Source organism: Brienomyrus brachyistius, chromosome 17 (genome assembly GCF_023856365.1).
Source record: "Brienomyrus brachyistius isolate T26 chromosome 17, BBRACH_0.4, whole genome shotgun sequence".
Classification (NCBI taxonomy): Eukaryota; Metazoa; Chordata; class Actinopteri; order Osteoglossiformes; family Mormyridae; genus Brienomyrus; species Brienomyrus brachyistius.
Window position 1 is genome coordinate 14,915,731 of NC_064549.1, and position 11,229 is coordinate 14,926,959.

An 11,229-nucleotide genomic window follows, 5' to 3' on the forward strand; every position below is an offset into this window, starting at 1 on the left:
AATAAAAGATCTGTTGCAATTTGTTAATGATGAATGAACATGAGATCAATAATTAAGAATATTAATTAACTGAACTAATAGATAACATAGGTCTACAAAAAAAATTGTTTCAGTTGCCAAGGTTTTTTGAATGGATTTAGGGTATTTTGAAGGTGCTGGATTGAAAAAAATCACATTACTTTTGCTGAATTTGTTCTAGTTTTTGAGATAATGGACATCCATGAAAATAATTCATTACCCCAATGCGACTTGTGTGTGATAACAAATGCAATAGTTTTTGGTCTGTCTTTTGACTCTTTAAGGGTGGCTTTGGTAAGGAAATGGTCGTGATAGGGCCATGAAAAAATGTAGTTTGGCCAGAAGAAGGGGATTAGAATCATAATTATCAATATCCAGTAGGTAAGTAATAATTATGTACATTATAAAGTGATAGTTTACTATTTATACATATATGCTATTTCCCTGATAGTGAATTGTACCCTGGTGGTCTGAGATTTATAGCAATTTATTCTGATTCACTGATGTCATTGTAATTGTTAAATTATTGAATAATTTTTAATGCACTGCACTTCACCTTGGTCAGATCCGAGAGTAGAAGGATTGACCCCGCAGGGCAGGTATTTAAGAATGCACATGAAAGCCAGTGACAACACACCATAATGCAAACACGTTTCAGGGAATGATGGCGATAATTGTGTCAGTTCCTGGCGAATCTGCATTCCAGGACATACAGAGTGGTAACCCCAAACCGGCAGCGGCACCTGAACCTTTGAACCTCCCTTGGGTGAAAGTAGAGGAAAAGGTCTTGAAGGACAACCAGCCCTGAAGCACTTTCTCTAACACGTCTTATCGTACAAGGCGTGTGCACACCTGCCAGCACAAATACAGGGCCAGAATATGAACTTTCCTACCTACCCCCAGGAGGTGTTTAAGCAGTGATGATCAGGGTTGTGGCTTTTGCACTAGAAAACAAAGAGACAATGAAGAAATGAGCACCTGGGAAAGTATCATACTGTACTTTTGTTACCGAAGGTCATAACAGCATGAATACTCTACAACAAACACGATATCTTCAACCAACGAATCTGCTAACACTGCCTAGGGATTTTTAACAGGATTGGATTGTCTCTTCAGCACTATTTTGCTATATATCAAATGCACTTAAAAACCCTTCATAGTTTAATTTTTTTGTATGATTTATCAGTTTTTTGGTTTCACACCATAGAGACAACATTTCCCAGTAGTCTGCCATGACGGACCAATTTTGTCAAGTTATTTCATATTACATTATGTTAAGACCTTTTGGATTCATAATATGTACATAATAGGCGTCACGATCGTCCGGGAGGCGGGCGAACGCGCTGGCAGGCGAGCAGGAAGGAAGCAGGCGAGCAGGCGTAAGCAGGGTGAACGGGGATTTACCGGTACAACGAGGACTGGGGAACATCTCACGCTGACTGACTTCACGTAACATCAATGACAGACACTGGATTAGTACACAACAGGAACTTAAATACAGGAAACAAGGCAGCAGGAAACAAGACATGACTGGGCACAATCAGGGAATCAGTAATTAGAGGGCGTGGCACACACGAGGAACGGACGGAGCGGGCGTTACAATAGGGATCTGGTAGGATATTTTCAAATACGCTCCCTGAGATCCCAGTCAATATATCTCCATCCATGCCCCTGCGTGACAGTGAACATTCTGCATTTTGCAGTAGACTGATGAGCAATGTGAGGAGTTACTTTCCACAACCAACGAACAGACACAGAAGTATCGTTTTGATATTGCCAGCTAATGGCCAATCTCCAGCGCTGTGCTTGTGCCTGGTCATGTGACCGGTGCCATGGGGTACAGGTTCCCCTCCCCCACCACTGTCTCCCGTAGGCCTGGCTTCTTTCACTTCAGACATGTCTGCTGAGGAATGTGCAACCACTTCCTGAGTCTGTTGGAGAGTGAGGCTGCAGAGGTGAAATGAGTTTAATGGATTTGTATCAGTTAGCATTTACACAAGTGTTTACAGGCGAAGTCCATGCGGGTCGTTACCATGCTCAGGGCACAGGGGGCACTATATTACTTACAAGTGTACTTTTCTGCTTCCCTAAATATACCAAGCATTGCAACTTACTACAGTTTTTTGTCAGGTCTGTGTATTTTAGGTGTAGTATGTAACTTTATACACTGGATTGCATTATATTTTCATAAGGTCTAGACTGCAGGAGAAAAAAACGACAGAGCTTAGACTTCTGTGCAGGGTAATAATAAACCTTTTTACAGACTGTAAAAGGCAGAACCAAAGCTTGTTAATGCACTTGTAAATATATCACTAATTTTCCTTTGGAAACCAGAGCACATTTGTGTAAATTATGGTGAATGACCAATTTCAACAAGTTTGAAAACCCGAATGATTCTGCCAGCTGTACATTTCTGTGTCGGTCAGAGAGAAGCTGACCGCTAATGAAGGATCCTGCCAGCCTGCACATGATTGGTATAAACCGGTCAGTACTGGTCAAAGCCCATGAGCTGTCTTAGGCAAGAGACCACCAATGTCGCCTCTTGGGTTGACCGGCCCTGGAAGCGGTCAGGTAATTATAACGTGCAAACCGCTGGTTTGTAAAAACAAATGCTTACGTGAAAATAATTTGGGACAAAAGCACTATATCACAATCATTAATGGCCATTTGTGGTGAAGTTCTAAACATTTTTGTTCAGCTATGCACAGTAAAGACTCTGGGTCATCTTACATCTGCATGTTAGGAAAAATCCTGCTTTGCAGGCGGAATGACATATTGCACCGACAGGATACCTGAAGCACTACAGATAACGTCTGCCTGTGTTGGCTGGCTAACTTTAGATTAGAAAGGCAGAATTCAGATATAAGCCTCCCTTACGAGTCTGTGCATGTCCAACAACTGGTTAATTAGACCTCTCAGACGAAAATTGTTGTTTTTGCCGTTTTGGTCAATTAACACCAATCTACAACAGGAAACATTGCAGGAGGTCTATACGAGGCAGTCATAATCAATCTCTCACAGATGAGACAATCATAGGAAATCTCTCACAGTTGAGACAATCATAGGAAATCTCTCACAGATGAGACAAATGTCACGTCATGGCACACGGAAGCAGGCGAAGGAAGCCGTGGATACGAACAAAAGGGATTAATTCACGGGGTAACACACCCCAAAACACACGTAACGTTAATGATGGGATTGGGGAAACATACTTAAACGCGGACTTAAATACACTGAACTAATGACAACAAGAAGAAACAGCTGCTGAACATGGGGAATTCACACAGGGGGACCGGACGAGCGGGGCATGACACCAATAACAGGAAATCTCTCAGAGATGTACTTCGGTGTAAAATGCTAAAAAGATATCATCATGTCAACTGTCATAAAGTACAGATAAGTGCAAAAGTAATAATGAAACCATATAGCAGCTAATGAGAACATACACTCACTGAGCACTGTAAAAGGAACACCTGTATACTTGCTTATTACCGGGGTAACGGTAATCATGAAGTGACGGTTCGGTATGTTTTAGGTACAGCGGAAGTAAGAAAAAAACATAAATTGCTTCTTTCTTTCTTTGTTAAACAGTATGACTGTCTTTCTAAAATGAAATGTCTCTGTCAATATTGCAATGACCTACTAGTGAAAAACTAAATTTATTTAAAAATAAATCAAAATAAGTATTCTCTCATATAAATTAAAATAAAATAAATATCCACGTTTAGAAAATTAAGTGTACCTGATCTGTACTTCACATTAGCACCTTTCAGCTCCATATTAGAACTGTACAACATAAATATTGCCTCAAAAATACAAAGCATATCAAAATAAATATCCATTATGGCGCAGCCTTTAGAAAATACTTGTGCTGTACTTCTATTCACATGAACAACTTCCTGCTTCATTCCTCGTGGTCTTCTCTTCCCCTCTCATTTCGGGCTAGGCTGGCTGTTATTAAGATGAACGTGCTCCCTAGAATTAATTTTATGAGTTCCATGCTTCCCCTCTCCCCTCCACCTGGGTACTGGGCCTCAGTTAAGTCTACTATTTCTACTTTTCTTTGGGATGGCAAGAGACCCTCCGTCAGACACTCTACCCTAATCCGTGACCGGTTGGATGGGGGCGTCTCTCTACCGGACTTCGAAATTTACCACCTTGCTTTTACTCTAAGGCCGGTTTGGAGCTGGATCAGTCCTCCCCAGCATCCCCCTGCCTGGCTTCCTATCGAAGCATAATATGTTCTCCCCCATCGTCTAGCCTCGCTCCCTTTCCTCCCTGTTAAATTCAAATCCATCTCTGCCTCAGTCGGTCCGATTATCTGTCAGGCCCTTCGCACATGGAGAAGGGTTGAGAAATTGTTGGGCCCCTTCCCAAAATGGCACCCCTGTGTTCCGTTGCTCCATAATCCTGTCCTGAACATTGGAGGCCGCCCCATCTCTTCCTCGCCGTGGTCTCAGTCAGGTATCTCCACCCTGGGTGATATTTTTGATAGCTCGGGTCTCAAATTGTTCCAGTCTCTTAAGGTCACGTTTAATCTTCCCTCTTCTTCATATTTTTTCTACCTCCAGCTGAGGTCCATGCTTAGGGCCTGTAATATCTCCTTTTCCTCACCTCTTCCGTTTCACCCGCTGTGCAGATTTGCTCTGTCCCTTTCTCCTGTTTCTAAGCCCGTGTCCAGTCTCTATTCCCTCCTCCGCAAATCCTCTCATAAACCTCTCCCCATAATTGCTGTCTGGCAGGGGGAGCTCTCTCCCACCCCCATCTTATCTTGGAGTGTTATTTTTCATAATATTAAAAATTGTTCTAAAAATCCCAATCACCAGCAAACACAATTTAAGTTTGTTCACAGATTATACCCCACTCCCAGGAAACGCCATCTCATGGGCTTAGAGCCTGACCCCTTGTGTCATCTTTGTCCCCTCCAGGTTCCTGGTACCTTTCTCCATATGTTCTGGGACTGTCCTCCAGTGGCTGCTCTTTGGGATTACGTGGCCAGATCTCTCTCTTCAGTTCTTTCCTCTCCCATCCCCCTGTCTCCCATGGTCCTTCTTCTCCTGGACTTCTCTTCTCTCTCTCTCTCTCGGTTCCAGCAGAGGCTTCTGATGTCTGCCTCCTTAGCGGCCAAGTTGTTATTAGCCTCTCGTTGGAAGTCTCCTGATCGTACCATTCCTTCTGTCTGGAAGTCCACCTTTCTTGATCTGCTTCTGCTGGAACTCTCTGCAGCCCGGATTAACAACTCGTCTGGTTCTACAATCCAGAGCTGGGTCCATGACGTGCAGCTGGTCAAAGATTGGTTGCAGGTCATGTCCTGAGGCCATATTCCTTGTTTTTTGTTTTGATTTTTACTTTCCTAATTCTAACATTTTTCAGTGGTATAAGTGTGTTATTTCTTTTATCCTCAGTTTTTAGCTGTGCTCTCCGTGGCTGAGTGTGCCGGTGACCTTTATTGGTTTTTTGTTTCTTTATATTTGAACTGCTGTCTCAGGGTGTATTGGGGGTGGGGTGGGGGTGGAGTATGTTCTGTTTTGTTCCATTTTGTTCTTTGTTATAAAAATCTCTAATAAAAATTTGGTCACAAAAAAAAAAAAAACTTCCTGCTTCATAATCGGACGTACGCCCGCATGTGTAGTGGCGTGACTTCATCCGCCCTGTTCCGAATGTTGCTGAGGGGAAACATACAAACACGCAATGGTTCTGCATTTGCCGCATTGAAGTTCATTTTATTAAGTGTACTTCAGTAAAGTTCAAGTATATTTTATGTCGAAGTGTAAGTGTATCTGTAGTATATTTTTTCAGTACTATTTCAGTACTTCTTGGGACTAAATTGGCCCACTTTTAGTTTATAAAAGTATACTTCAAAGTATACTTTAAGTGCAAAAATAGTAAACTTACATGTATACTGTTAGTTTACTTGTTATATACTTCTAGTGCACTTATTATATAAAATTTGTCCAATTTTTAGTTTATATATATATATATATATATATATATATATAAACTAAAAATTGGACAAATTTTATATAATAAGTGCACTAGAAGTATATAACAAGTAAACAAATATATATATATATATATATATATATATATGTGGCTGGATAGTGTAGTGGTAAGATCGCCTTTCACACGGGAGACCGGGGTTCGAATCCCGGTTGTGGCCTACCTCCAGTAGGGGTCCTTAGGCAAGACCTCCTCACGCTATACTGTGCCTACCTCAAATATGAGAGACAAACATAAGAATAGAGTCATGCCGGCTCAGACGTCGCCCGGATTAACAAGGTCTGCGCCAGATGTTGAGGAACCAGGACAATCTGACGATAAGTGGGCTACTGGAACAAGAACAAGACATGCATGGACAAGAGATGAGAACAAGGGACTGTTGGAATGCTACTATACAAGTAACCCCAGTGAAAGAGGTTACATGAAGCGGATGTGGGACCTATGGATTCTTCGACACCCCACATCAAGACTAACACCAAAACAACTAGTAGCTCAATGTTCCAACATCCGCAAGAAACAACTGCTATCACAACTAGAGATTGATGAGGTACAACACGAATGCTACGACAAGGGGGAGCCAGGACGACAGGTCAGGGGGGGGATATCATCATCATCCCCACATTCCGAGATTGGGTACCAAGCCCCAAGAACTACAAGCCCTAGTAGGCTGAATACAAGAGCAGCTGACCTGAGAAATAAGATCATGGCTAAGCTGGAAACCTGGACCCTCCGACACCGATTACCAAGAATGCGTGAAGTACCCTCAGAAGGTCTACTAGAAGATGTGAATGCAGCACTACGGACAATCCCTACTACAACCATCACTGACACCAACCAGCTGATCTACACCACAGCAACAGTGATCCTTGAGGTGCTTGGCTATAAGATGAACAACAGCCGCAAGGAGCAGTATCCCCCATGGAAGAGAAGGTTAGAGGCTAAAATCAAGGCAGCACGGAGGGAAGTTACAGAAAGGTGTGATGAAAAAAGAGGTACCTAAGAAGTATAACAAGCTGTCCATAGCTGAGGCCTTAGAAACTGCCAAGCAAAGACTCACAGCCTTGGCTACCCGTCTGAAGAGGTACACCAGAGATATAGAAGCCAGGAGAATAAACCGGACCTTCTCCACTGAACCATCCAAGGTGTACTCTCAGTGGCAGGGTAATAGCATGAAGATAGACCCACCAAGGCTGGAGACTGAGCAATACTGGAAGAGCATATGGGAGAAAGAGGCATCACATAACAACAATGCACAGTGGCTTGTGGAACTAAGAGCAGACCACAGTAACCTCCCTGAACAAGCCCCAGTAACCATCACATTGGCAGACATCCAAGAAAGAGTCTCAAACATGAAGAACTGGACAGCACCAGGTCCTGACATGATCCACACCTACTGGCTAAAGAAGTTACCTGCACTCCATGAGCGCCTGGCAGCACAGATGAACCAGCTGCTTATGGATGGGACCCACCCGGAATGGCTGACCAAAGGTAGGACAGTCCTGATACCGAAGGACCCCCAGAAGGGACCGGTCCCATCCAACTACCGGCCAATAACCTGCCTCTGCACAACATGGAAGCTCCTATCAGGCATCATAGCGGCTAAGATGAATAGGCACATGGATCAATACATGAGCGAGAAAGGAATTGGTAGAGATACCAGAGGAGCAAAACACCAGCTACTGGTAGATAGAGCAGTCACTCAAGACTGTAAGACCAGACATACCAACCTGAGCACCGCCTGGATTGATTACAAGAAAGCCTATGACTCAATGCCTCACACATGGATCCTAGAATGCTTGGAACTGTACAAGATCAACAGGACTCTAAGAGCCTTCATCAGGAATTCAATGGGGCTGTGGAAAACAACTCTAGAGGCCAACTTCAAGCCAATAGCACAGGTTACCATTAAGTGCGGGATTTACCAAGGAGATGCCCTGTCCCCGCTGCTGTTCTGCATAGGCCTTAACCCTCTCAGCCAGATCATCAACAAGACTGGCTACGGATACCGACTACGGAATGGGGCGAACATCAGCCACCTCCTCTACATGGATGACATCAAGCTGTATGCCAAGAGTGAACGAGACATCGATTCACTGATCCACACCACCAGGATCTACAGCAATGACATCGGAATGTCATTCGGGCTGGATAAGTGTAGTCGAATGGTAACAAAGAGGGGGAAAGTAGTCAGAACCGAGGGGATTGTACTGCCAGAGGGCAACATAGCAGACGTTGAGGATAGCTACAAGTACCTTGGAATCCCGCAGGCAAACGGGAACCATGAAGAGGCCACAAGGAGAGCAGCAACAACCAAATACCTGCAACGAGTAAGGCAAGTCCTGAGAAGTCAGCTGAATGGGAGGAACAAGATCCGGGCAATCAATACCTACGCCCTACCAGTCATCAGATACCCCACTGGCGTTATAAGCTGGCCAAAGGAGGAGATGGAAGCCACTGACATCAAGACAAGGAAGCTCCTCACAATGCATGGCGGGTTTCACCCCAAATCCAGCACACTGAGACTATACACTAAGCGGAAAGAAGGAGGCAGAGGACTAGTGAGCGTCAAAGCCACTATCCAGGATGAAACATCGAAGATCCATGATTACATCAGGAAGATGGCCCCGACTGATGACGTGCTCAGTGAATACCTCAGGCAACAGAAACCCAAGAAGGAAGAGGAGCAAGAACAGGAACCATCATGGAAAGATAAACCCCTGCACGGCATGTACCACCGGCAGATAGAGGAAGTGGCTGACATTGAAAAATCCTACCAGTGGCTGGACAAAGCTGGACTGAAAGACAGCACAGAGGCATTAATCATGGCAGCACAGGAACAAGCTCTAAGTACAAGATCAATAGAGGCTGGGGTCTACCACACCAGGCAGGACCCCAGGTGCAGGCTGTGCAAAGATGCCCCCGAGACGATCCAGCACATAACAGCAGGGTGCAAGATGCTAGCAGGCAAGGCGTACATGGAACGCCATAACCAAGTGGCTGGCATAGTGTACAGGAACATCTGCGGGGAGTATGGGCTGGAAGTCCCAGGGTCAAGATGGGAGACACCTCCAAAGGTGGCTGAGAATGATAAGGCTAAGATCCTGTGGGACTTCCAGATACAGACTGACAAACTGGTAATGGCTAACCAACCGGACATAGTAGTGGTGGACAAGCAGAGGAAGAAGGCCGTAGTGATAGACGTAGCAATCCCAAGCGATGGTAACATCAGGAAGAAGGAACATGAGAAGCTCGAGAAATACCAAGGACTGAGAGAAGAGCTAGAAAAGATGTGGAAGGTGAAGGTAACAGTGGTCCCAGTGGTAATTGGAACACTCGGGGCAGTAACGCCCAAACTGGGAGAGTGGCTCCAACAGATTCCAGGAATGACATCTGAGATCTCTGTCCAGAAGAGCGCAATCCTAGGAACAGCTAAGATACTGCGCAGGACCCTCAAGCTCCCAGGCCTCTGGTAGAGGACCCGAGCTTGAAGGACAAAGACCGCCCACAGGAGGGCGAGTGGGGAATTTTTTATTTTTTTTTATATATTATGGTACTTGTAGTACACTTATAAGTGTACTATACTGTATATATACTTCCTGGGACTAAATTAGCCCACATTCAGTTCATAAAAGTATACATTTAAGTATACTTTAAGCGTACGAGTAGTAAACTCTGAGTATATACATCTAAGAAAATTTACCTCTAAAGATGCTTGCTTTGCCATCAACTCCTTCTTCAGGTCTTCAATCATTCGGTGAGCTTCATTTTTTAAGTTACATGTTACGCTTTTCTGCTGACAAAAAGGATGTATAATAACACAACTAATTAGTAGTTACATTATAGCATAGATATCACTACCATTGTTCATAGTTCTCACCTGTCTTAGTTTACTTAAAAAAAAAATTAAGTTTGACGATCGTTGAGAACTAGCCAATAATTGTATTTATTTAACTATCTGCACTAGACTCCTCACTGCTGTTTAAATATTTAGTGTTTGACTTATCTATCAGGTTCAGAGACCCAGTCAAACAACATTTCTTCAAAGTTTGGAGACTGATAATGAAATAATAATATTGTACAGTGACTATGCTTCTGATGCCCCTGATTATTAGTAATTTCCCTTTGGGATAAATAAAGTATTTTTGAACTGAACTGGGATTTTAGTTCCTTCACCTCTTTCTTTCTCAGCTCGGTTTTCGGAGGGCAGTTAATGTCATAGTTTTTATGAACAATCATACCTTCTAAAGACAAACTCCATTCTACTGCTTACTTTCTCCAAACATACTACAATCCACTAAATACAAAGGGCATGCAAACATTCAGTGATATTCTTTGATTCATTATAATTTTTTTTGTCAACCTTTTGAACAACAATGAATATGAACTAATAAATACAGATGATGACATGAGTAATTCTTCGAGCAACGAAGAAGAACATGATAATGATGATGATGATGATGATGATAAAGAGAACAGTGAAGAGGTAAATGCACAATTATCATTTTTCCATGGACGAAATAACTATGTTTAACTAACTAATATTCTGTTGAACATTTTCTGTGTTAACTCATAGAAGGATGAAGATGTGTCTGGATCCAAATGTGAAGCCAGAAAGAGTTAATTTGCACAGCGGAGACTTGTTGGAGGGCAATGTTGGTTGTGAAAACACATCTCAATTTTTACTGATATGTAATGACACTGAGATTATGGTTCATAGCATATGTGAAGAAAACCATTACACGAACTGAGTGCATTTGTAAAAATGAAACTGTAATATATTTTCAGTTGTATAGACAAAATTGACTAAATACAAAATAGATTTTTGATTAAAGGTTATATGGGGATGAATTTTATTTGAATAATACAGTAAGATGGCTGTATTACTGCACTGTGTGGGCATATGGAGAAAGCAGATCATAGCTAGTGTATTTCACAGTTGATTTTTGAGTTTAGCAAAATGGGTTCTGCAAAATAGCAGTTTTGTGCCATCACTCAGCCAGGGTAGATCTGTCATTTCTTGTTATTTATATTTGCATAATTCACATTGTTGTATTAATTTATTTGTAGCTTAAGAGCTATTGTAAGACCTGTTTTTTTCATAAAATGGAAAGCTGATACACTATGGGTTATTAGCCACTAATAGAAAGCTATACTTTAAGACTTTCAACGTTAAAATAAAGGTACATGTACAGGTAGCTACTCTTTCTACTG